General features: G+C 35.6%; 1 protein-coding gene and 1 pseudogene across 9 annotated transcripts in view; one reads left to right on the forward strand and one right to left on the reverse strand.

Moving 5' to 3' along the window:
- OSBPL8 (oxysterol binding protein like 8) overlaps positions 1–24125 on the reverse strand; it is a 145995-nt gene that overhangs the window by 115731 nt on the left and 6139 nt on the right. The window lies entirely within an intron of this gene.
- Positions 12750–12859, forward strand: LOC112915109 (small nucleolar RNA U13; annotated as a pseudogene).

The raw sequence follows: 24125 nt of genomic DNA on the forward strand, positions 1-24125 counted from the left end.
CATTTACAGAAATAGTGGCTGAGAACTTCTCAAACTTGGGAGATAGATGTAGCTGGACATCAGAGTTCATGAAGCTAATAGATCACTCACATTTTCAATCCAATTTTCCAAAACACATTTTAATAAAAATGGCTTAAAATCAAAGAGAATTTTAAAAGAGCAAGAGAAGACAAATTCTTGCATATAAGGGAACCCCCATGTTTATCAGTGGATTTCTCTGCAGAGATCTTGCAGGTCAGGAGAGAACAGTGTGATATATTAAAAAATGGAAAGAAATTGCCAACCAAGAATGTTTTACCCAGCACGGTTGCCTTCAGAAATGAAAGCAAGATGAAGACCTTCCCAAAGGTTGAGGAAGTTCTTCAGCACTAGACTTGTCTTACAAGAAATGCTCAAAGGAGTTCTTCAAGCTGAAGCTAAAGGACACTAACTAGTAACATGAAAACTTACGAAAACAAATAGCACATTGGTAAAGGCAAGTAAACAGTCTAATCCAGAATACTCTAATACTGGAATATAGTGGTGTGTTAACTCTAGTATAAAGGTTGAAAGACAAAAACAGTTAGAGCTACAATAATGTTTAAGTTGATATACAATATAAAAAGATGTAAATTGTGACATCAAAGACACAAAGTGTGAAGGAGAGGAATGAAAGAGCAGTTTATTTGTTTGGCTTTTATGAGACCAAAGTTAAGTTGTGATCAGCTTAAAATAGACTGTTATATCCATAAGATATTTCAAAATAAAAAAAATTTAAAAAAATTTAAAAAAAGATATTTCAAAATAACCAAAAACAGGGTAACCAAAATCAAAAACTTAAAATATAGACAAAATAAAGAGAAGGTAATCAAAGTGTACCACTACCGAAAATCACCAATTCAAAAAGAAAGAAAACAAGAGATGAAGAAAGGAGCAAAAAAAACCATAAAACAGACAGAAAACAGTAAGACAACAATAGTAAGTACTTACCTATCATTAATTACTTTAAATATAAATAGATCAAACACTCCAATGAAAAAGCATAGAATGGCTGAATAGATTTAAAAAAAAAAAAAATGACCCAACTAAATGCTGCTACAAGAGACTCATTTCAGCTTCAAGGAAACACATAAGCTCAAGGAGAAGGGATGGAAAAACATTTCATGCAAATGGAAACAAAAAGAGAGCAGGGGTAGCTATAGTCATACCAGACAGAATAGACTTGAAGTAAAAAATGGTAACAAGAGACAAAAAAGGTCATTATATAATAAAAAGGGGTCATCATGAGGATATAACAATTATAAATATATATGCACCCACCACTGAAGAAACTAAATGTATTAAGCAAATACCAACAGATCTGAAGAGATAACAGGGAGCAATACAACAATAGGAAGGGACCTCAAAACCCCACTATCAAAAATGAATAAATCACCAAGAAGAAAAAATCAATAAGGAAACACTATACTTTAGAAGAAATGGACCTAACAGATATATACAGAACATTCCACCCAACAGCAATAGGATTCACATTTTCCTCAAATGCACATGGTATATTCTCCAGGATAAATTATACGTTAGGTTACAAAACAAGTCTTAGCAAATTTTAAAGAACTGAAATCATGGTACTATCTCTTCTAATCACAAAAGTATGAAACTGAAATTAATAATAAGAAAAGTGGAAAATTCACAAATATGTGGAATAAACAACACATTGCTGAACAACCAAAGAGTCAAAGAGGAATAGAGAAACAAAGAAATATCTTGAAATAAATGAAAATGTAAATACAACATACCAAAATGTATGGAATGCAGCAAAAAAAGTTTATAGTGGGGATCCCTGGGTGGCGCAGCGGTTTGGCGCCTGCCTTTGGCCCAGGGCGCGATCCTGGAGACCCGGGATCGAATCCCACATCAGGCTCCCGGTGCATGGAGCCTGCTTCTCCCTCTGCCTGTGTCTCTGCCTCTCTCTCTCTGTGTGACTATCATAAATAAAAAAAAAAAAAAAAAAAAAAAAAAGTTTATAGTGATAAATGCTTAAAGAAAAAGGAAAGATCTCAATCTACCTTTACCTTCAAAGAATGAAAAAAACAAGAACTAAGCCCAAAGTTAGCAGAAGGAAGAAGCTAAAGATCAGAGATGAAATCATATGAGACTTATGAAATCATAAGAGACTATGAGGAACAATTATACATCAACAAATCGAACAACCTTTAAGAAATGGACCAATTCCTAGAAGCATACAATCTACCAAGTCCAAATCATAAAGAAATAAATCTGAGCAGACCAAATAACAAGGAGATTGAATCAATAATCAAACACCCCCAATAAAGAAAAGCTTAGGACCAGATGCCTATATGGGTAAATTCTACCCAATTTTTAAAGAATTAACACCAATTCTTCTCAAACTCTTCCAAAAAACTAAAGAGAAGGGAACACTTCCAAACTCATTTAATGTGGTTAGAATTATCCTGATACCAAAAATAAAGATACTACAAGAAAACAGGCTAATATCCTGATGACTATAAACACAAAAATCCTCAACAAACTAGTAAACAGAATTCAATAGTACATTAAGCAGATCATACACAAATCATCAAATAGGATTTTTCCCTAGTATTCAAGGATATGCAAAACAATAAATGTGAAATGTTGCATTACTAAAATGAAGGACAAAAATCATCATCTCAATAGCAACAGAAAAAGCATTTAGCAAAATTGAATATCCTTTCATAATTACTTGAAAAAAAATAAAAGCTCAACAAATTGGGTATAAAAGGTACACATCGCAACATAAAGGTCACATACGAAAAACCAAGAGCTAACATATTCGGTAGTGAAAGACTGAAAGCTTTACTTACAAGATCAGAAAAAGACAAGGGTATTCATTCTCATGACTTCTATTTGACATAGTATTGGAAGTCCCAGCTAGAGCAAGAAAAAGAAATAAAAGGCATCCAAATTGGAAAAGAAAAAGTGTCTTTGTCGGCTGATAACATAATCTTGTATACAGAAAATCCTAAACACTCTAGGGTTTAATAAACAAAGTCAGTAAAATTGCAGGATAGAAAAGTCAATCTACAAAAATCAGCTGGATTTCTATAGTTCAATAAACTATCTGAAAAAGAAACAAAGAAAGCAATCTCATTTATGATAACATCAAAAAGAACAAATGCTTAAGAATAATTTTTTTTTAAAGAATTGGCTTTATTTTTTTCAAGTGAGCTCTATGTCAAAAGTGGTGCATGAATTCATGACCCCAAAGTTAAGAGTCATATATGCTCTACTGACTGAGCCAGCCACACACCCCATTTAGGAATAAACCAAGGAAGTGAAAGCTCTAAATACTGAACACTATAAGATGCCAAAGAAAGAAATCAAACAAGACACAAAAAAGGTAGACATTTCATGTTCAAGGATCAGAAGACAATGTTGTATATGTCCATACTATCCAAAATCATCATTGATTCAGTGCAATCCCTACCATTATTTCAAAGGCACATTTCACAAAAATAGAAAAACAATCCCAAAATTTATATGGAAATACAAAAGACCCCAAATAGTCAAAACAATCTTCAGAGGGAAGATCAAAGTTTGGAGGTACCAAATTCCTCTTTTCAAATTATATTACAAAGCAACAGTAATCAAAACAATATGGTCCTGGCATAAAAATGGATATAGACCAATGGAAGAGAACAGAAAACTTAGCAATAAATTCACACGTATATGGTCAACTAATATTTGACAAGAGAGCCAAAAATACTCAGTGGGAAAAGAATAGTTCTTTCAGTAAATGATGATGGGAAAACTGGAGTCAAAAGAATGAAGGGATCCCTGGGTGGCTCGGCGGTTTGGCGCCTGCCTTTGGCCTGGGGCGCGATCCTGGAGTCCTGGAATCGAGTCCCGTTGGGCTCCCGGCATGGAGCCTGCTTCTTCCTCTGCCTGTGTCTCTGACTCTGTCTCTCTCTGTCTATCATGAATAAATAAATAAATATTTAAAAAGGAAAAAAAGAATGAAACTGGATCCCTATCTTACACCAGACACTCAACTCAAAATGGATTAAGGACTTAAACATTTAACACCTGAAACCAAATAACTCCTAGAAGAAAACAAAAGGGAAAAGCTCCCCAACACTAGTCTTGGTATTATTTTTGGATATGTATCAAAAACACAAGCAACAAAAGCAAAAATAAACAAGTTGGACTAAATGAAACTAAAAAGCTTCTGCATAACAAAAGAAACAATATGAAAGACAATCTACAAAATGAGAGAAAGTATTGTGAATCAGCTGTCTGATAAAGGATTAATAGCCAAAATATATAAGGAACTCATACAACTTGATAGCAAAAAAAAAAAAAAAAAAAAAGTGATTTAAAGATGGGTGGAGCACTTGAATAGACGTTTTTCTAAAAAGACATACAAATGACCAACAACTACATTAAAAGGTGTTCAACATCACTAATCACAGAGGAAATGGAAACCACAATGATACATCATCTCACACCTGTCAGAATGGCTATTATTTAAAAAAAGAGAGAGATAACACATGTTGGTGAAGATATGCAGAAATGGGAACCCTTGTACACTGCTGCCAGGAATATAAACTATTACGGCCACTATTGAAAACAGTATGGAGATTCCTCAGAAAGTTAAAAATAGGACTACCATATGATCCAGCAATTCCATTACTGGGTATTTACCTGAAGGAAACAAAATCATTATCTTGAAGAGATATCCCATGTTCACTGTAGCATTGCTCCCATGTTCACACAGCATTATTCACAATAGGCAAGACATGGAAACAATCTAAATGTACATCAACAGATAACTAGAAAATGTGGTATCTGTAGTGTGTGTGGTATGTGTGTGTATAAAAATATATATTTATAAAATAAAATTATTCATCCATTAAAAAAAAGAAATCCTGATATTTGCAACATGGATGGAACTTGAGGGCTTTCCCATATTGTGTATGTGAAAGCTGCTATGACAGCAGAGCTTCAATGTTCTTATCACAACAACACAACAAAATGGCAATTATGTGAGATTAAGGATGCGTTTAACACATAATTGTAGTAAACATTCTGCAGCATATACATGTATCAAATAATCACATTGTATACCTTAAATTCACACAATGTAGTATGTCATTTATTTCTTAAGGCTGGAGGGAAAAGGCATTGTTTGCTTACTTTTGAAACCTCAGCTTCTTGCACAGTACCTGGCATATTGCAAGCACTGAAAAAATAATTCACTAAATGAATAATGGAATCAAAGAAAAACCTTCTTCACAAGTAATTAAGCTACATGGTTTAAATCATTCAGTCATTTAAGGGTATAAACAAAAGGTAGAGGGAAGACAACAAAGCAGTCTTCATGAGCATCTAATAATTGATCATGGCAAATCTATAAAGGCTGAAAGGTTTGGGTTCAGCCAAGAAATGTTAATACTGCATTATAAGATTAAATATTATGTCACCCTAGAAACTATAGCAGTCTGATGGATTTTTTTTTAACTTGTACACATTTAATTCCCCTTCCTGTAATAACATGTACCTTGATCTTCCCTTGAAAAAAGCAACCCTCCACCAACATATACAATCTTGCTTGGTACCATGCTATCTCCTAGCAAAGAATAAGCAATAACCCAAACCAAGTCAATCAGTCCCGATCTGACTCTTTGAGATATGTGAATCATGAGCAGGGTGATCACATGAATGGAAAAACAATTAGATAACTATCTAGCTTAACGGAGGCTCCACAAAGACTATCCATTGCTTCCTGCTCTCTAGATCCCTGGAGCCGCTTAAAAGTGTCTGTTCTTTCTAAGTCAGTTTTTCAACGTTTATTTCAAGAAGATGAGCTTATCATTCTGGTATATTATTTAAGTTAGCCAAAGCCTCCTACTGCTTGAACCAAAGAACCCTAAATGGACGTACTTCAGCCATGTACAACTAAAATAAGCAACCCTTGAATAACAAAGTCAACTTCAAATTAATCAACAAAAGTGATAAGAATGTCACACCTGAAACATAAAACACCATATATGCTATCAAAAAAAAAAAAAGTAACAATAGTATAATATCCACCTATGTGTTTCTGCCTATGTGTTTTAATTCCATTAATAAGATCTGTCATATAAACATCATCAAGATCAGGTTTTGATCAGAATGTTATGAAGAAAAAACCATGTTTAATCAAAAATGGGGATCCCTGGGTGGCGCAGCGGTTTGGCGCCTGCCTTTGGCCCAGGGCGCGATCCTGGAGACCCGGGATCGAGTCCCACATCGGGCTCCCGGTGCATGGAGCCTGCTTCTCCCTCCGCCTGTGTCTCTGCCTCTCTCTCTCTCTGTGACTATCATAAAAAAAAAAAAAAAAAAATGTTATCTCTACCTCAATTTCAGTTCAGTCTTACAACGCAAAATGCTTCCTCTAGAGCTCCTGCTCCTTATTTTCTCATCCCCTATCAAATGAAGGATTTGTGGTCAACTGTATGATTGGTATTAAGAGGAGAAACATATCTAAAAATATCTATTTGAACAGCTGACCAACAGTTCCATTTGTCTGACTGATCTTATAATCTACACAGTCTTTCAGAAGTAAATAACCGGAGTGGAAACAAAGTGTATGACCAATCTTCCTAAGGCCCTCGATCATAATCAACCCAACTCAACAATGAAAGGGGGAAGCTGTAACTCCACTTCTATCTCATTATCTATCTGGTTTCTAAAAGTCTAAGTTGTGTCAAGAGCAAAGCTTAGACATATCTTTCAAAGGATAAAAGTGATTTCCATAGGAAGAAAAAATATATTTCTACCATAGCCTAGGACCTATAATTCACAACAAGTTAATTAAAATTCAAAATCAAGACTCATCAACACCTCTCAATATGTGAGAAGTAAAGAAAAAAGGATACAGAATAAGCAAGATAAAATCCCCAAGGACAAAAAAAAAAAAAAAAAAAAAAAAAAAAAGGTGAGGGAGAGAGACAAATGAAACAAAATAATGACAAAAATCAATACATAATTGAATGTTACATTTATCTTTTCTCCTATTATTTTTATTCTAAAGTAAAGCAGTTTTAAAAAAAAAAAAATGAAAGCATCTGGGCACTATTTTGAAACCACAAATAGTATTCATTTTTTTACTTCCATTTACATGTAGTTAAGCTAAATTAAATGCAATCTGTATCTAACATTTTTCTTCAATTCAACATGTTCCCACTTAGACATCCTTTAGTTTTGGCAACTGCCATTAGTGTTTCTCAAATATTCATGCAAAAGACTGCTTTAGGCAAAGCTATTTTGTTAGAGAGAGACAGGAGAAGGGGGGAAAAACTCATGATTTTAAAGTAACTGGAAAGGGTTACAATTTCCTTTCCCAACCAATTTCATATTTGGTATTTAAACACTTGGCTTCGGACTGAGTGACTCAGGGGTTGAGTGGCTGCCTTCAGCTCAGGGCATGATCCCAGATCTGGGGATCAGTCCCCCGCCAACCTCATCGGGCTCCCTGCGGGGAGCCTGCTTCTCCCTCTGCCTGTGTCTCTGCCCTCCTCTCTCTCTCTCTGTGCCTCTCAGGAATAAATAAATAAAATCTAAAAAAAAAAAAAAAAAACCAAACACTTGGCTTCTGGCACACACTTTTGCTACTGCAGACTCTATATTTACTGACCTTCCTCAAACTCACATAGATGGACCACTAACACCCAGTGTTGCTCACTACCAATGATTCTGAGGAAAAGGAAGAAGAACATCAGCTGCTGTCCAGTTCCTTCTGGCCAGCTGAAAGCACTTAGGATCCTCCTTAAAACAAACAATATCTTCCCTGGAAAATAAGCACAAAGCCCTGTTGGTGGTAACATTTTGAAAACATTAACTAGCATAACATACTAACAAAACATAAACAAAACAAGTAAATGAAAACAAAAATCACCATGTACACAAACACAAGCAGTGAGGGCAAGAGACTTTTTTTATATTTTCAAAATGATTTTGGGTTAGGAAATTTATACTACCTCCAAAACTTACTATAAAAATAAAACAAAGGGGCATGATATTGACATACCATAATATACCAGTGGAACAAAACAGAAAGTCGTGAAATGGACCTCACATCCATGGTCAATTAATTTGCAACAGAAGTGCCAAGGAAATGCAGTAAAAAGGAAAATATTTTAAATAAAAACTTCATTAAAAGAAAAAAAAAAAAACCCTGACTCTTATACTAAACACAAAAATCAACTCAAAATGAATCACAGAATAGAAAAGCCAACATAAATATTTCAATATAAAATTTACAGAATAAAATAGGAGAGAAAATCTTCACAAATTTGGAGTAGGCAAAATTTCTTAGGAGACTAAAAAACACAAGCCATAAAAGAAAAATCTGGCATGCTAGAATCAATAAAAATTAAAAGGTTCTCTTCAAAATAAAAAGGTAAGCCACAGACTAGAAGAAAACACACATAATACATTTGACAAAGAACTAGGATCCAGAATATATGAAGAACTCTTAAAAGTCAATAATAAGAAAAAGCAAAAGTTTTTAAACAGACAAAAGATTTAAACAATTTACCAAAAAAAAATTATAATACAAATGACCAATGAATCCATGGAAAGATGCTTAATATACCACTGGTCATCAGTAAAATGCAAATGAAAAACCACAGTGAGATATTACTACACAACCACTAGAAAACGCTAAAATTTTTTAAACTGTTGACAAGGAAGAGAAGCAACTGGAACTCTCACATAATGTGGCTGGAAATGGGAAACATTAGAACCATTCCTGGGTATTTCCCACTTCCAGGGAAATGGAAATATGTCCACATGAAGACTTACATATGCATTTTTCATGGCAATGTTATTTGTAATAGCCAAGTCAGATATCTACCAACAGGTGAATGAATAAACAAATTGTACTACATTTAATACATACATAAAATGCAATACTATCCAGCAATAAAAAGGAACAGTCTCAAAAACAGGCTGTGCAAAAGCCACACAAGAGTACATATTCTATGATTTCATTTATATGAAATTCTAGAACAGACAAAAAACAATGTGTAGCAGATAGAGCTCAGATAAGCTGTTGCCTGAAGAAGAGCTAGGACAGTGGGAGAGTGGAGAAGGGCAAATATTAAGTGGGAAGAGAGCACAAGGGGTTTTGGGCACTGATAAAAATGTTCTATATCTTGATCATAGTAATAGTTACATGGGTCAAAATGCATCAAATTATTGGGCAGCTCAGGTGGCTCACCGGTTTAGCGCCGCCTTCAGCCCAGGGCATGATCCTGGAGACCTGGGATCGAGTCCCATGTCGGGCTTCCTGCATGGAGCCTGTTTCTCCCTCTGCCTGTGTCTCTGCCTCTCTCTCAGTCTCTATGTCTCTCATGAATAAATAAGTAAAATTTTAAAAAAATTTTTAATGTATCAAATTATATACATAAAATGGGTGCATTTTATTCCATGCAAATTGTATCAAAATAGTGTTTGGTTTGTTTTTTTCTTAATGTGCTGTTGGTAGGTTAAGTGATAAAGGACAAGAAAGGAAAGACTACAGAAATAGATTAGCAGAATGATGTAAAAAAGAAATTTTTTTAATTGATAGGAAAAGTTCAAATTCTAGCACAGCTAAAACTAGGAATGTAACGGAAATTATTTAATTTAATCTGTAAATGCACATAACTCCTAGGATAGATGTGAAAATTAAATGGGATAGTTAACACTATACCTGGTACACATCACAGAAACAACTCAGATTGGTTGACTCTGTATCTAACCATGTTAAGTGTTAAGGTAAAATCAAGAAAATAAGTAAGGTACATGGAATAAACCATCAAAGAACTTTTAGAGGAAATAATTTTAGATGCTAATTTTAAAAGGAGAAAAGGAAGGAGGGCACTGCTGGTGGAGGGAATGGTAATCTGTAGAAGAACGGAGGCGGCAAGGAGCAAGTTGCATGCAGAAGATGGAAAAATTAGCATGCCTGTGGCAGCAAGTCCATATACGGGAATAGAAAAAAAAAAAAAGCAGGGTAACCTTCCCATCCGACATAAATATTCATTTCAATTTTACAGTAGGATCCAGAATAGTAACTTCATCCAGTTGATGCTATGACACAACACAAATAAACTCAATTTCACAAGAAAAATAAATTTGACTATTTAAAATAAGAAAAAAGAAAAAGTTCTTTCTGTTGAAAAAATATGAATGATTACACTCATCAGCTTCAGTCTCTTGGAGGTTAGCCATAGTTCCTTCCCTAAACAAAAAATAATTATTAAAATATAATTATAGCAAAGCAACATATGGACTTGCTGTGCAGCTGTCATTGCACTCCTAAAATTATGAAAGCTCCACTTTCCAGAATCTAAAATCTGTAAGTGATCACTTTGAAAAACAAGATATAAAATATCTCCTCAAAAGAACTAATCAGCTACAACAAAAATGATCTCATGGCATGCTACTTAATGTAAGAATACCAGAGTTCCATTTCCAGAGACCTGAAGTGACCAAGATCAGGATTCTTGAGCATTTATAATTTTGAAGTGTCATTACATGTATGCATTTAAAAGTGTTTAATAAAAGAATGTAGGATTAGCATTCTTGTAGCATTCAAACTAACTTAAATCCTTATTAAGATTTTACATGTTCAGCAAAGTAACTCCTTTCTCTATTTTATACATAAAACAGTTAAGTGTCATTTCAATGTTTCAATTCTGGAAAGAGACAGTCAAGATTGCTAATTTAGTTCCCAGAATGACAGAAATGTACAGAAACACAGAAACAGAATGAGATGCACAATGAAAGAAGAAATATTAAAGGGCAATAATACTGACCTTTAAACAGATTAGCAGCAATATAGCTATGGTGAGGACAACAAAACTACAGTATTAAATTAACTTGTCTCTTGTTGAGGAAGGACGTAAAGTAGGGACAGTCAGCTAACACAAGGTTTCATCTGCTCCGTTTACACCAAAGCAATATCCAATTAGATGCCGTGGCTCAGAGTAGAACATGTAGAGACTAAAGAATCTACCTTTGCTTTCTTGGGTCTACGTGATATACAAAAATGTAATACCTGAAATAATTATGAATGCATAAAAAATTATTAATGTTATGTCATTCAGAATCATGATTTTCCCTTTAAATTTCCTTTGATTTTATTTTATACTGTAAAATACTTTTCAAAGCATTTCATATATATATATATATATATATATATATATATATATATATATATACTAAAAAAAGAAGAGTATTTTAAGAAACATAAATTAGGGGAAAAAAGTTTTTAACAGTAAGATTAGCAATAAAATATTAGTTAAGACCTGCCACTGTGTTTCTGATTTTTGTTGAAAGATTTTAGGAGGCTGGTACTGCTAAAAATCATTCTTTTTAAATTGAGGATTGTGAAACTTTTTAAGTCAAGCACCTTCAAAATGACTAAAGAGATCTGACCAACACGAGAACGGTCCCTTTAATAAGTGTACTTCAAAGGCTTTATCACTGTAAATAAATGTATTTTATGTAGTGGTGGGAAATTTGCCCATGGTGCATCTGGATTACTGAGATTAAACATTGAGGAAAAAGTCCAAAATTTAAAAGGATACGAAAGTCTCTTATTAAAAGCCCTAAGACCTACCATTAGGTAAGTGGAAGAGGGGAAAAAGTGGCCTGAATCTCTTGCTGAGGGTATAAAGTATCTTTTTGGTTACCGATCTTAGAAACATGCCACCCAACAGTGAGCTATATAGAAAAAAAGAATACATGCACAAAGAAGTAAATTTAAATTAAAGCTCTTCCTAAAAAAAAAAAAAAAAAAAAAAAAAAGCTCTTCCTGGGCAAGCCATTGTTGGAGTCACTAGTTTTCTTAATGATTCTTATTTATACCATTTTGCGGTTTGCCTTACTAAAATCCTATTTGAGAGAAAAAAACCTTAAATTTTAAAAAAGAATTTAAGCAAAAAAATCAAAAGAAAAGGGCAGAGAAATTTAAAATGTATAAAAGTGACAAGAAAATACTAGAAAAATAAAAGCTAAAGATTAAGTACACAAAATGTTAATGGACAAACACACTATGGACAAAAAATAAGCAACTAAAAACAGGTTAAAATTAAAAGGAAATGAAATCAGCAACCTAAGACACTAAAAGCAGAGAAACAAAAACTACAAAAACTACCTTTTAATCAACATAATTTAATAATAAGAACACAAGAATGCTAATTCAAGAACTGAACACATTCACTCAAAAAAAAATTTTAAAGATTTATTTATTCACGAGGGACAGACAGAGAAAGAGGCAGAGACACAGGCAGAGGGAGAAGCAGGCTCCTCGCAGGGAGCCCATGTGGGACTCGATCCCAGATCCTGGGATCACACCCTGAGCCGAAGCAGACGTCTACCCAACCACTGAGCCACCCAGGTGTCCCACAGTCAAATATTCTTTAAACTAAGGGGCACTGGGGTGGCTCAGTCAGTTGAGCATCCAACTGGTGGTTTCTGATTGGGTCATGGAATAGAGCCCCATGTCAGGCTCCGAGCTCAGCAAGGAGTCTGCTGGAGATTCTCTCCTTCCGCCCCTCTGCACCCACCTTTAAAAATAAATAAATAAATAAATCTTAAAAAGAAAAGATTTCTTACACTAAGACTGCTTTGCTTTCTCAAGTGTTTCCTGAAAACAACACAGCTCCTAGCCTTATACCAATGACTCCTATTCCCAACACTCTGGCTTTTATAAGACACTTTTGCAAGAAAATGGCAAATTCCTTAAAGAATGCTGAACAGTAAGCATGATGATTGGGTGTTCATACTGTTGTGTGACATATGCCTCCCTCAAACTTTGTTACCACCTTGGCACATTACCCATCTGATATGCAGAAAAAAAGAATACTGAGCAGGCTATGAGTTCCATTTGTCTTAATCTGATACTAGTACTTAGTGGGTACAATCATAGACCCACCTATAACCTACACCCCCCAAAAAAGTGGTATAAATTTTTATGCAAAAACTTAATCAGTTCTGAGAAAGACTTTTGTTTCTGTTTTGCTTTGGTCTGTACTACTCTAAAAGCACCAGGTATACCTACTGAGTACACTAGTGAATAATGGGATACCATTTTTTTGAATCTTGTTTCTAACGTGCTTCCTCCCTGAACTACTGTATTTTTAAATTGGCAAGAACTCCCATGCAGTGGTCACAGGTGGATTAAAATAATCACTTTTCATTTAAAATTTAAGGAAATGTCTACCCTTTGAAATCTTAGCATTCCTAAACAAATTTTAGACCTATTGCAAACCTTCAAGTCAACCACTCACCATCTCTAAATTGTACAGATGAAGAAACTAAAAACAGAAGGGCTTAAGTGACTTGCCCAATATCATGAAGCCAAAAGAAACCAGAACCCAAGTCCCTTAAGTTCCAGTCAAACGTTCTAAGAACAAAATATAAAGTAAAAGGAAGGAATTATTAGGATATAGCCGTTTAGATTTAGGATGTACTGGTTGGTGAAAAGACTGAAAAACAGTATATTATACTACTAGTGGGTTGTTTTAAGAATTATACATACAAGTACCCATACAAGACACAGGAAGTAGGGAGAAATGATACTGTGTAGACGAATAATACCAAACTACTAGGGCAGCCTGGGTGGCTCAGCAGTTTAGCGCCACCTTCAGCCCAGGGTGTGATCCTGGAGACCCGGGATGGAGTCCACGTCAGGCTCCCTGCATGAGCCTGCTTCTCCCTCTGCCTGGGTCTCTGCCTCTCTGTCTCTCTCTCTCATGAATAAATAAATAAAATCTTTAAAAAAAAAAAAACTACTAATTAAGTGGGCTATCTTAGACATATAAAGTCAGGACTAGTAGCAGTAGAAACTATGAGTTTCTGTAGCTGCTGAATTTTATACTCAACACGTGTTGATGCAATAACCTAATTTTGTCTTGTAAGAAAAATGTAGGGCACTTGGCTGGCTCAGTCAGTACAGCATGCAACTCCTGATCTTGGTTGTGAGTGGTTTGGGAATGGAGCCTACTTAAAATTTAAAAAAAAAAAAATTTAGACACATAAATTTACCCTGAAAACAAAATGCATCTTAAAATGGTTTAAGTCTTAATCTCCCTCTCTCCCTGCCTCTCCTCCACCCCATTTCTGTGTTAGAAATGCAAAACTTTAAATGCGCGCATACACACACACACACACTCCAAAGATATTACTCACGCAACTGAGGTTCACCTTCAAATTATCTTGTCTTCACATTAAATGTGGTCTTCCTTAAGAATGGCATAACATTAATATGTTAGAATAATTCCAACTTAAGTGAAAGGCTGAATTATAAAATTCATTTAAAGACATTTTCCTTTAGATTCACAGTAGTAATAAAAAGTGAATTAATGCATTTGTAATGAGTAAGAGTATTTGTCATCAAAAAAAATTTTTATATAAATGCACACTGCGAAAGTGGTTTTAATCATGTTAAAAAACATCATTCTTGGTGGGCTAATACATCTCCCCCAAAGCCCCCACAAAGTTTAACTAACAATTGTAGTCCTCACAAGACGGTAAAGACCATGATAAGCTTCAGCTCATTACTCCATGTAAATTATGAATTTCAGAATCAATAAGTCCAAATGATAACACTTTATTATAGTTCTCCACAGACTATTATGCTGCCCCTCAAGGTTATTTATGGTGTCTCTCAAAGTTATTTTATTTCCCATAACTGTGGAATATTAACTATCTGTCCAAAGAGTAGGGGATGCCTTAAATAGGTAAATTATATTTCCTTCACTCCTCTCCCCATTTCTTTTTCAATCTGTTGACACTGATGCCCACCCTTGTAATTCCACTACAATTACACAAAGATCACTTATTGACAAGTTTAATGCTTACTTTGCCACACTCTTATTCAAAACTCCCTCCTGACCTTCTAATAGTCCCTCTAACCAATCTTGTTTTGGTTCTTTCACTAGCTCCCTTCACTCTGTCTGGACTTTGAAGTGTCAGCGTTTCACTCCATTGGAGCCTCTTCTCTCTTACTTTCAACTACCCCTTTCATGCAATAACCCCCTATCCATATTACCAGCATAGAACTCTCTCCTACATTCAAATCCACATGTTTAATGATCTGCAGAAGTTCAAAAACTCTTAGGATGCATCAGAACCATCTGGAGGGCTTGCTCAAAAACAGATTCTGAGCCCCATCTCCAAAGTTTTTGATTCAGTAGGTTTGAGCAGAAACCTAAGAATCTGTTTCTAGTTAGTTCCCAGGTGACACATACTTTGAGAATCACTGGCCTACATGATTCTCCTTTAAGATAAATTACAGATACCTTAATTTCAACACAACCTAATGGGCCTTCCAGCATCTACCCTGGCTACCTCAAAACCATTCTTCACACAGCATCCAGAGTGATAATTCTGTACCTGATCTTTTTATAATCCTTTGTTTAAAATATTCTAATGGTTTCCAAGGGATTTTAAGACAAAAATCAAAACCTTTAACATGATCTATTAAGCCTTATATGACCCAACCTTGGTCTACTGCCCCACACTGCTATCATTCTTTTTTTTTTTTTTTTTTTTTAAACACTGGCCACAGCAAACTCTTTCAGCTCCTAGCAAAAGCCAAGTTCCTTGCTGTTCCAGGATATTCAAACAAAATGTTCTGCCAGAAATATTCTTTTTTCCCTCAGCTCAAGTCACCTTCCTTGGCTCCCCTCCCCCACTAGGTCAGCAAATTCTCATATTGCCCTATATTTCTTGCTCCTAGCACTCCCCACATGATAATTACACAGTGAATTGTGCAAGTGGTAGTCTACTGTCTATTCCTCACCTTCCCACACACATAAGCTCAAAGAGGTCACATATCTATTTAGTTCCCACTGAATTTTTAGCCTCTTGCATAGTGACCCACACTCAAATATGTTAAATTAATGGTTTTATAACATTAAATTATTTTGAAACCACAGAAGGAAAAGTATTATTAAAAAGGAAATTGAAGCATTTTTTTACTATCCTCTAATACCTACAAATGAGGAAGCTTCATTACATTCCACTATCTGGAAGTTTAACTAAAGAAAAATAACACCTTCAAAAGGTAAAATGAAATCTTCCTATCACAAGTTCCTATGCAACAAGACATATAGATTATTATTAACTGCACTAATAAAGTGCTGATACCAAAATGTTATCCACTAATATATAAGTGTATAAGGCAGCCTAAGGTAATTCTTTTTTTTTTTTTTTTTTTTTTGCCTAAGGTAATTCTTGCACGAAAATTAATTTATACGTTAACCTGCATCAAAGAGTACATCCAGGCTTAGCAAAAGTAGTTTTGCTATGGAAGTGGGATGGGCATAGCTGTAGTGGATAATCACAAGTTACATAATATTAATGTAACCAAGAACTAAATGACTATAGAAACAAATGTTCTATAGATTCTCAACTCCTTTAAAATGGAAAGTATCTGCTGTCTGTAATTCATTCATCAACTCTTTTTCTCTAATGTGCATGCTAAGTCAGCATACCACTAATCTAAGTGACCAACAGAACACATATATTATGATGTAACCTTAATATAGAATTTATAGCCAAATAAAGCTTAACTCCATTCAGAAGAGTCGTTTTTAGAGGCTATTTTAAGTTGTCATCACATAAAACAATTTTGGGACTTCCTTTTTCTAATCATTTCCTTAACTACCTTGCAAGTGACATTAGGATAACAGGTTTCATCCCTTTGGTCTGCTTATTTTTAACTAAAAATGGCATTCCTCATTTTGATCCCTAATTAATGAGACTTGGTTCAGAATGACTTCCCACTTTTTCCATAGATCAAATTCATTTCCAAAAGATGTCATCTGCCACCACAGAATGTAGATTTAAAAAATGAGGGAGCATCTGGGTGGCTCGGTTGGTTAAGCATCCGACTCTTGATTTCTACTTCGGTCATGATCTCGGGGATATGAGATCGAGTCCCACACTAGGCTCTGTGTTGAGCATGGAGCCTGCTTGAAATTCTCTCTCTCCTTCCCTCTGCCCCCTCCCTCTCTTAAAAAAAGCAATGAGGCTGAGCAAACTGAGGAAACACAGAAAGAATAGTTCCAAAAGTATTTTTTAACAACAGTGAGACAATGTCATTGCTGAAATAAATTCAAGATAACTTTGAACACATCAATCATTTCTTAAACATATAAGTTCTAGTATATTTAAAAATTGGTCCCGTTTCTACTTTGAGCATGATTCATGGACAGGCTTGATCCATGACTTCTGGTTTTCCTGAATAACAGATGCAGTAAAACATAAGCACATTTACTATAAACTAAAGATTAAGAAACAAAACAAGTTTTAGGAAAAAAAAAATCTGGTGGTCTACTATAAAGATATGGCTTGTGGAGGTAATATGGTCTACTAAATAGAATGTGAATATAAAATGAGATAGGCCATGGTTCAACTTCTTGCTTGGTCCCTTAGTAGCTACATGACTAAGTTATTTGAACATGGAATCTGTACAGCATGAATAATGTCGTTGGTAAAATGAGAAAAATACCATCTTCTGAGCTATTTTAGGGATTATATTATATAGTATATTGTCCGATTGCAATTCTAGCCCCTGACTCTTCAAGGACTCCTCAAAAAACCTAAGAGGCTATCTGGTCCAAGCTCTCCATTTTACTAAGAGCCATGAGATTAAATGGTTTGCCAAGGTCACACGGTTACTTAGTAGGAAAGAGAATACTTTTGGCAGGTTCCTTATTCTCTCAGTGTATCTGTTTACTAAATCACTTGGTGTTTGTAATGTTATGTTACCCAAGCTTGTGACAGAGGGTCTCAAAGAGGGTTTCTGGGACAGTAATAAACCAAGACCACTTAAACAACAGTGCTTGCAAATATGATACTGGTAATCGCACATTAATAATTTAGTCCTACATATTAAATGTCTCTCTTGGATTTTAAGTCTTTGCTCTTAAAGTTAGGTATTTCAAATTACTGCTAAAACGACTTGATTATTAAAACATAAATTTTCAGTTTCCTTGAAAGGTTCTTTTCTAAGGAAAATATGAACCTTGTCTTAAATCAGGATACTAGGGGAAAAAAATGGTGTTTCTCATTTTTTAAGGATAGTAAACAGTTATAACAACCAAAAGAGTTACCTACTTTCCTAAAAGTAAAATTAACACCCATACTTAAGCTAAGAGTTCTTTCTCAAGGATCAAAGCTTAAAACGCAAGATCTAAAATTAATTCAAGACAATCTCAAAGAATTTTATATTGGCTTTCTTACTCAATCCCAAGAGCAGTTTCTTCATATTTTAAATCAAACTAAGAATGGCTTTCAATATGGGACATTAAAAAAAAGAGTATCTGAGTGCCTAACTCTGGAGTAGATGCTTCTGGGTTTTGAATTCTGGGTATAAATTACCACAATCAAAGTATTTATCCTCTTTAATTTATCATGTGTGTAACCAAGACACATGATTACACTTCTGCATGCCAACAGAAAAAGGACCTATGACACAATTTTTAATACTTCAAGAGTGATTACCAAAAATGTGGAACTATGGAGATAACTTATTAATATGACAATGAAAAAAATTCTTAAGAGAATTCTAAAAAAACATATTTTTCTGAATTTAATTAAAATCATAATTTGCAGGCAGCCTGGGTGGCTCAGCGGCTTAGCGCTGCCTTTCAGCTCAGGTGGTGATCCTGGATTCCCGGGATTGAGTCCCACGTCAGGCTCCCTGCATGGAGCCTGCTTCTCCCTCTGCCTGTGTCTCTGCCTCTCTCTCTCTCATGAATAAATAAATACAGTAAAATCTTTTTTAAAAATCATAATTAGAGTCACAAAATGTATCACTGATTAATTTTAACTTTTAAGTTTGAAGAGGCTAATTACTACTACCATGAATTAAGAAGCCCCAAAGATAACGAAATAAAAACCCTACTCATTAAAATACTCAATATGTTAAGTAATCAACCTTTAAATGAATCTCTATTTTTCCTCTATTTTCTTTGTCAATAATGACTATTATTTTTAATTCCTACAGCATGGTAATTAGATTCTTGGGAAAATGAAGATATAAAAACCATAATTTCCCAAACAATCAAACCTTGAGTTTCACAGAATATAAGAAAAGTTCACTAATCAGTAAATATATACCTATTGCATTAACGGAATCCTTGTAACATTGATTTCCTCTGTATTAGGCAAATAAAGAAACTATCCCAGAATCCATTTATTTTCTAAGCTACTTTAAATTTCAATTAAGAATTTACTAGATAGGTCCTATAATATCTTAAATAATCAGGCCAAATCTGGCGGGTTTAATAAGCCTTCCAAACCACAACCCTTCTGACAGGATTTCAACTGCAAAGTAGTCAGCATTTCTTAAATCTGGATTGCAAAAACTTCTGATTGCAGGAGGATTATAACTCTAATCATAGACACACATTCCAGCAGTAAAAATCAGAGCTAAAGAAGAATTACGAAGTCTCATGAGAGAAGACCTAACAAGATTAATGGGGAAATGCTGCATCACCATAGAAGAGAGGGGGAAGAAACAGATAAATTTACCTGCCCAGTATAATTTACAATTAATCAATGTGGTACCTAAAGATTCAGGAAAGGAAAATGGGAAATAAAAAAGAAAACAAACAGGTTAAAGAAATTTTATAAGAATGCTGGGAAATTTTTATGAATATAAAATGAAAGGAGATGAAAACTAAGGCCTTCAGTGAACCAGCTAGGCAATTCAAAGATTTAAAGATTGTAAGGTAGAAAAGGAGGAAAAGAGAAAAATATCAGTAATTGCTGAACCAAAGTAGCTGTAACAAAGCAGAGATATAAAAAAGAATAGTATCTCACCAACTAGAAACAGTAACAGTTAAACCGAAAATAAAACAAGTAAAGATATCTCAATAATTGAAATATTACAAGAGCCACATGATAAAGTTAATATGCCATTCTCTGGAGCAAAGTCACTATTTTATGTACAATTCTAAATGGTCTTACTCAGTTTCCAAGTAGCAAAGTAGAAATGGCAAGAGAATCATGACATGTGCAAATTGGGATAGATAACAACAGAAGAGGAATCAGAAAAACTAAAAAGGAAACAAGAATTCAAAAAGAGTACAAGTTTCAGGATTAACTGGCATAAAGATACAAACACCTATATAAATCAATATTTTAGGAACATCACTATATTTTAACAGTATTATGTTCCTAATTCCTATGAATCAGCCTACATTTTAAAAACAGCTCAAAAAATGAATTAAAAAATATTTAAATAGCTCTATATATCTTAGGTTTAAGAAGAAGTTAAAAAAGGACTCTAACATAAAATGATAGACTATATATAAAATTTCCTTACAGTTATTCCAACTATCTCATTGAAATAAAAACAATTCACACAAAAAGAAAGAAAACCGTAAGAACAAATAAATTTAAAGCTGGAGGCAGGGGCAGAGTGTGTGTGCCTATGTATATACATATACACCGATACACACACACACACACACACACATATATGGCTTGATATAACAAGCAGAAAAAAACTACATATTTATTATACCCTCTAAGTGATGAAAAAGGGTGGGAATCCATATGTCTGACAGGACCCCAAAGAGGCATGACTGCAAACTAAATGATACAGCAAAGAGTGAAAACAGTAGGGCCAAAAAAAGAACTAAAACTACTTGACTTTATAAAGAATTTCCCCTATCTCCATCTCCAAGCGGCACCTAAACAAGTGACATTTGCCCCCAGGCAAAAACATACTCTGCTTTTCCCTAAGAAAAATGAATGACTAGAAGACTAAAATGGGGATGCAGGCAAAGTAATACTCTTTTCCTCTGGCATTTAGAGGGCCCACAGGCTGGAAGCTAGCTCCTCTCCCTTTTACGATAAAACAATGTTTGCTAACAGATAGGCCCTGCCCTGTACTACCTAACGCTAGCCCCTTAAGTGCTATGTACAACTCCTATTCAAAGGAAAAACTAGGGGGATCCCTGGGTGGCTCAGTGGTTTAGTGCCTGCCTTCAGCCCGGGAGTGATCCTGGAGACCCAAGATCGAGTCCCACATCGGACTCCTGCATGGAGCCTGCTTCTCTCTCTGCCTGTGTCTCTGACTCTCTGTGTGTGTGTCTCTCATGAATAAATAAAATAAAATCTTTAAAAAAAAAAAAAAAAGGAAAAACTAGTAGGGACAACAGTCCAAGGAATAGGGTGAGAGAGAGGGGAGACCCAGATCAGAAACTTCTAAAACATGAACGGACAACCAGAAAACACCAGGCATGTAAGGAAAACTAAGCCTGAAAAATAATAATTACAAAAACAAACACAGAAAGTGACCAGAGTGGGAAAAAAGGTAAACACAAGGAAACACAAGATAATATCTTTTAAAAATCTATTTTACGTATTCTAACACTAAAGACAGTATTACAACAGAGATGAATGATACAGGAAAAGAAAAAGAGAACAAGAAAATTCATAGATTACCTGCCCCCCCAAATCAACCAAAACAAGTGGAGGGGGAAAATCCCCAGAACACAGAGCAAAGAGAATCAAAAAATATGAAAAGTAAAATCAGACAAAGAGGATCAATACAAAAGACAAAACATTGGCCCAAATATCTGCCCACTGAAGGACAAATGGACCAAGTGAAGGGAGAAGGATCTCAAAGACGTAATGGATGAGAATTTCCCGGAGTTAGAAGAATCTCACTTAGACAATAAAACTAACTGACTGCCTAGAACAAATAACCGAAACAAAAAATAAAAACCTTTATTCAGGGATCCCTGGGTGGCGCAGCAGTTTGGCGCCTGCCTTTGGCCCAGAGCGCGATCCTGGAGACCCGGGATCGAATCCCACGTCGGGCTCCCGGTGCATGGAGCCTGCTTCTCCCTCTGCCTATGTCTCTGCCTCTCTCTCTCTCTCTCTCTCTCTGTGTGACTATCATAAATAAATAAAAATTTAAAAAAAAAAAAAGAAAAGAAAAGAAAAAATTTTTTAAAAAAAACCCTTTATTCAGACAGAATGAAAAACAGATTATCTTCAAACACACACACACACAAAACTGAATTAGATGCCACAGGGCTTCTAATCAGCATCCCTGTGGGCTAGAAGACAACCAAGCAATGCTTTCAGAGTTCTAAAAGAAAACTATTTGAGACCTACAAAACTGTGCCCAGCCAAGCCATCAGTCAAACAGAATGAAGACAATTTGTACAGACAATAATTCAGAAAGTCGGCCTCTCAAATACCTTTCTCAGGTAGTTATTTTTAAGACTCCAGAAAAAAAGATCAAATAAATTTAGAAAAAGATCTATAGTAGAATGGATTCAATTCAAGGGTATAGCAAACGGAGTTCCCAGAGGAGACTTAAAGGCAGCTAGTCCAAACTGAGACAGAAATAAAGGCGACTCCAGAAAAATAAGGAACACAACATAAAGTGCAATATGCTTAAGAGTTGGGGGGAAGGGGAACTATGATAAAGGCATAGAATACAAGTAAAAGGGCGAGTAGAAATACCAAGAAAACAGGAGTCATGCCGAATTTTTTTTAATTCAATGGCTAGATTTTGAGTTAAGTAAATAAAATCCACTAGACCTCGATGTTATTAAGGGCATGTTTCTTCAGGTGGCCCAAGGGCTGCTTAAGAGAATCTGCAGACATCAAGCTGGGCATACTACCCAGCCCAGCATAACTAATGTTGACATAGTCATAATATTGAAACCAATTATTGGTTTTCATCATTTAGAGAGAACTAGTGGACATGACAGCCGGGGTTAAGAATAGGGGCAGGGGAAAGGGTGTACTGTGTTTAGGCAACAAGAAGTTTGGAAGGAAAAGGAAAGAAAGAAAAAGAATGGAAAATTCAAATAACATCTAAATTGATAAATAGATGGATAGATCAACGTTCACTAGAAAGCAGTGTGTTTCACAAAAACAACAGAACTTCCTTTGTTGCACATTCACGAACAAACCTCCTCCATAAACTCCACCCATCTTCAAAGAGGAGAAAACATTTTTTAAATAAAAGTAAGTGTCCTCCAGCTTAAAATAATTTCTTTCAGGTTAACTCAATTTTTAAGGTAGTAGTTCTCTATCAAGGGCAATCCTTCCCCACCCCACCCCCGCCCCCCAAGAGGACATTTAACAATGTCCGGAGACATTTTTGGTTGCATAATTAAGAGAAAGTACCACAGATATCTAAATAAAGGACCAGGATGCTGCTGTACATTCCACAATGCACAGTACAGCCACTTATAGCAAAGAATTATACAGCCCAAAATGTCAACAGTGCCAAGTTGGAGAAAACCCCCTCTAAAGGAACACCTTTTTCTCAGGGACCTCTGGGTGGCTCAGGGGTTGAGCATCTGCCTTCAGGCCCTACCTCATCCCCTGTTGGTACGCATATTCTGGGGCGCTCAACTACCTCTCCTAGGCAGCCCATGCTTACAGTAATTTTACACAATTAAAATTTCTCATTAAAGTTGCAACCTGTTGTGGGTACTCCTCTTTGTTAGGTAGCTCTCTTCTACATGGGAATTTAAAGTCGCTAGTTCCTTCCATCCTATAAGTGCCCTAGGTGCCTTGGACTGTAAAAAGAAGCTGGAGAAAGAACACCTGCTTTTCTGTCCCCTCTACCCAGAAGTGACAACACATCATTTCCATCCACAGTCCACTCATGAAAATCGGTCACATACACGGCCCCACTTCGATGCATGCAGGGATGACAAGGATAGAGGAGAGAATGACAGAAAGGCACTCCTGGCTGAGCAACCACTTGCCAGCCTTCATCATACTACAGCAAGAGGGAACATAAATTTTGGCGGGCACTGAGCTGAATCCGCCACACCCGCCCTCTCCCCAACCATTACAGCCTGGTCTCTCCCTTCACAACAGTAGCCTCACAACAAGCTTGTGGGCTCCCACTCTGTTAACATCTATTTCTTTCACCAGGATTATGTGAGATCCTCTAGATCTCTTTCATACCACATAAGAACCACAGGAAACTCACAGGGTGCATCTCTGGGCCCCACTCTGCCTCAATACACCATCTTCTCCCCCTATAGGCATCTGATGTCAGCACCAGACCAGGTACTGGGCAATAAGCTAATACGTGGCTGTGCAGGCTGTGA

This window comes from Vulpes vulpes, chromosome 10 (genome assembly GCF_048418805.1).
Source record: "Vulpes vulpes isolate BD-2025 chromosome 10, VulVul3, whole genome shotgun sequence".
NCBI lineage: Eukaryota > Metazoa > Chordata > Mammalia > Carnivora > Canidae > Vulpes > Vulpes vulpes.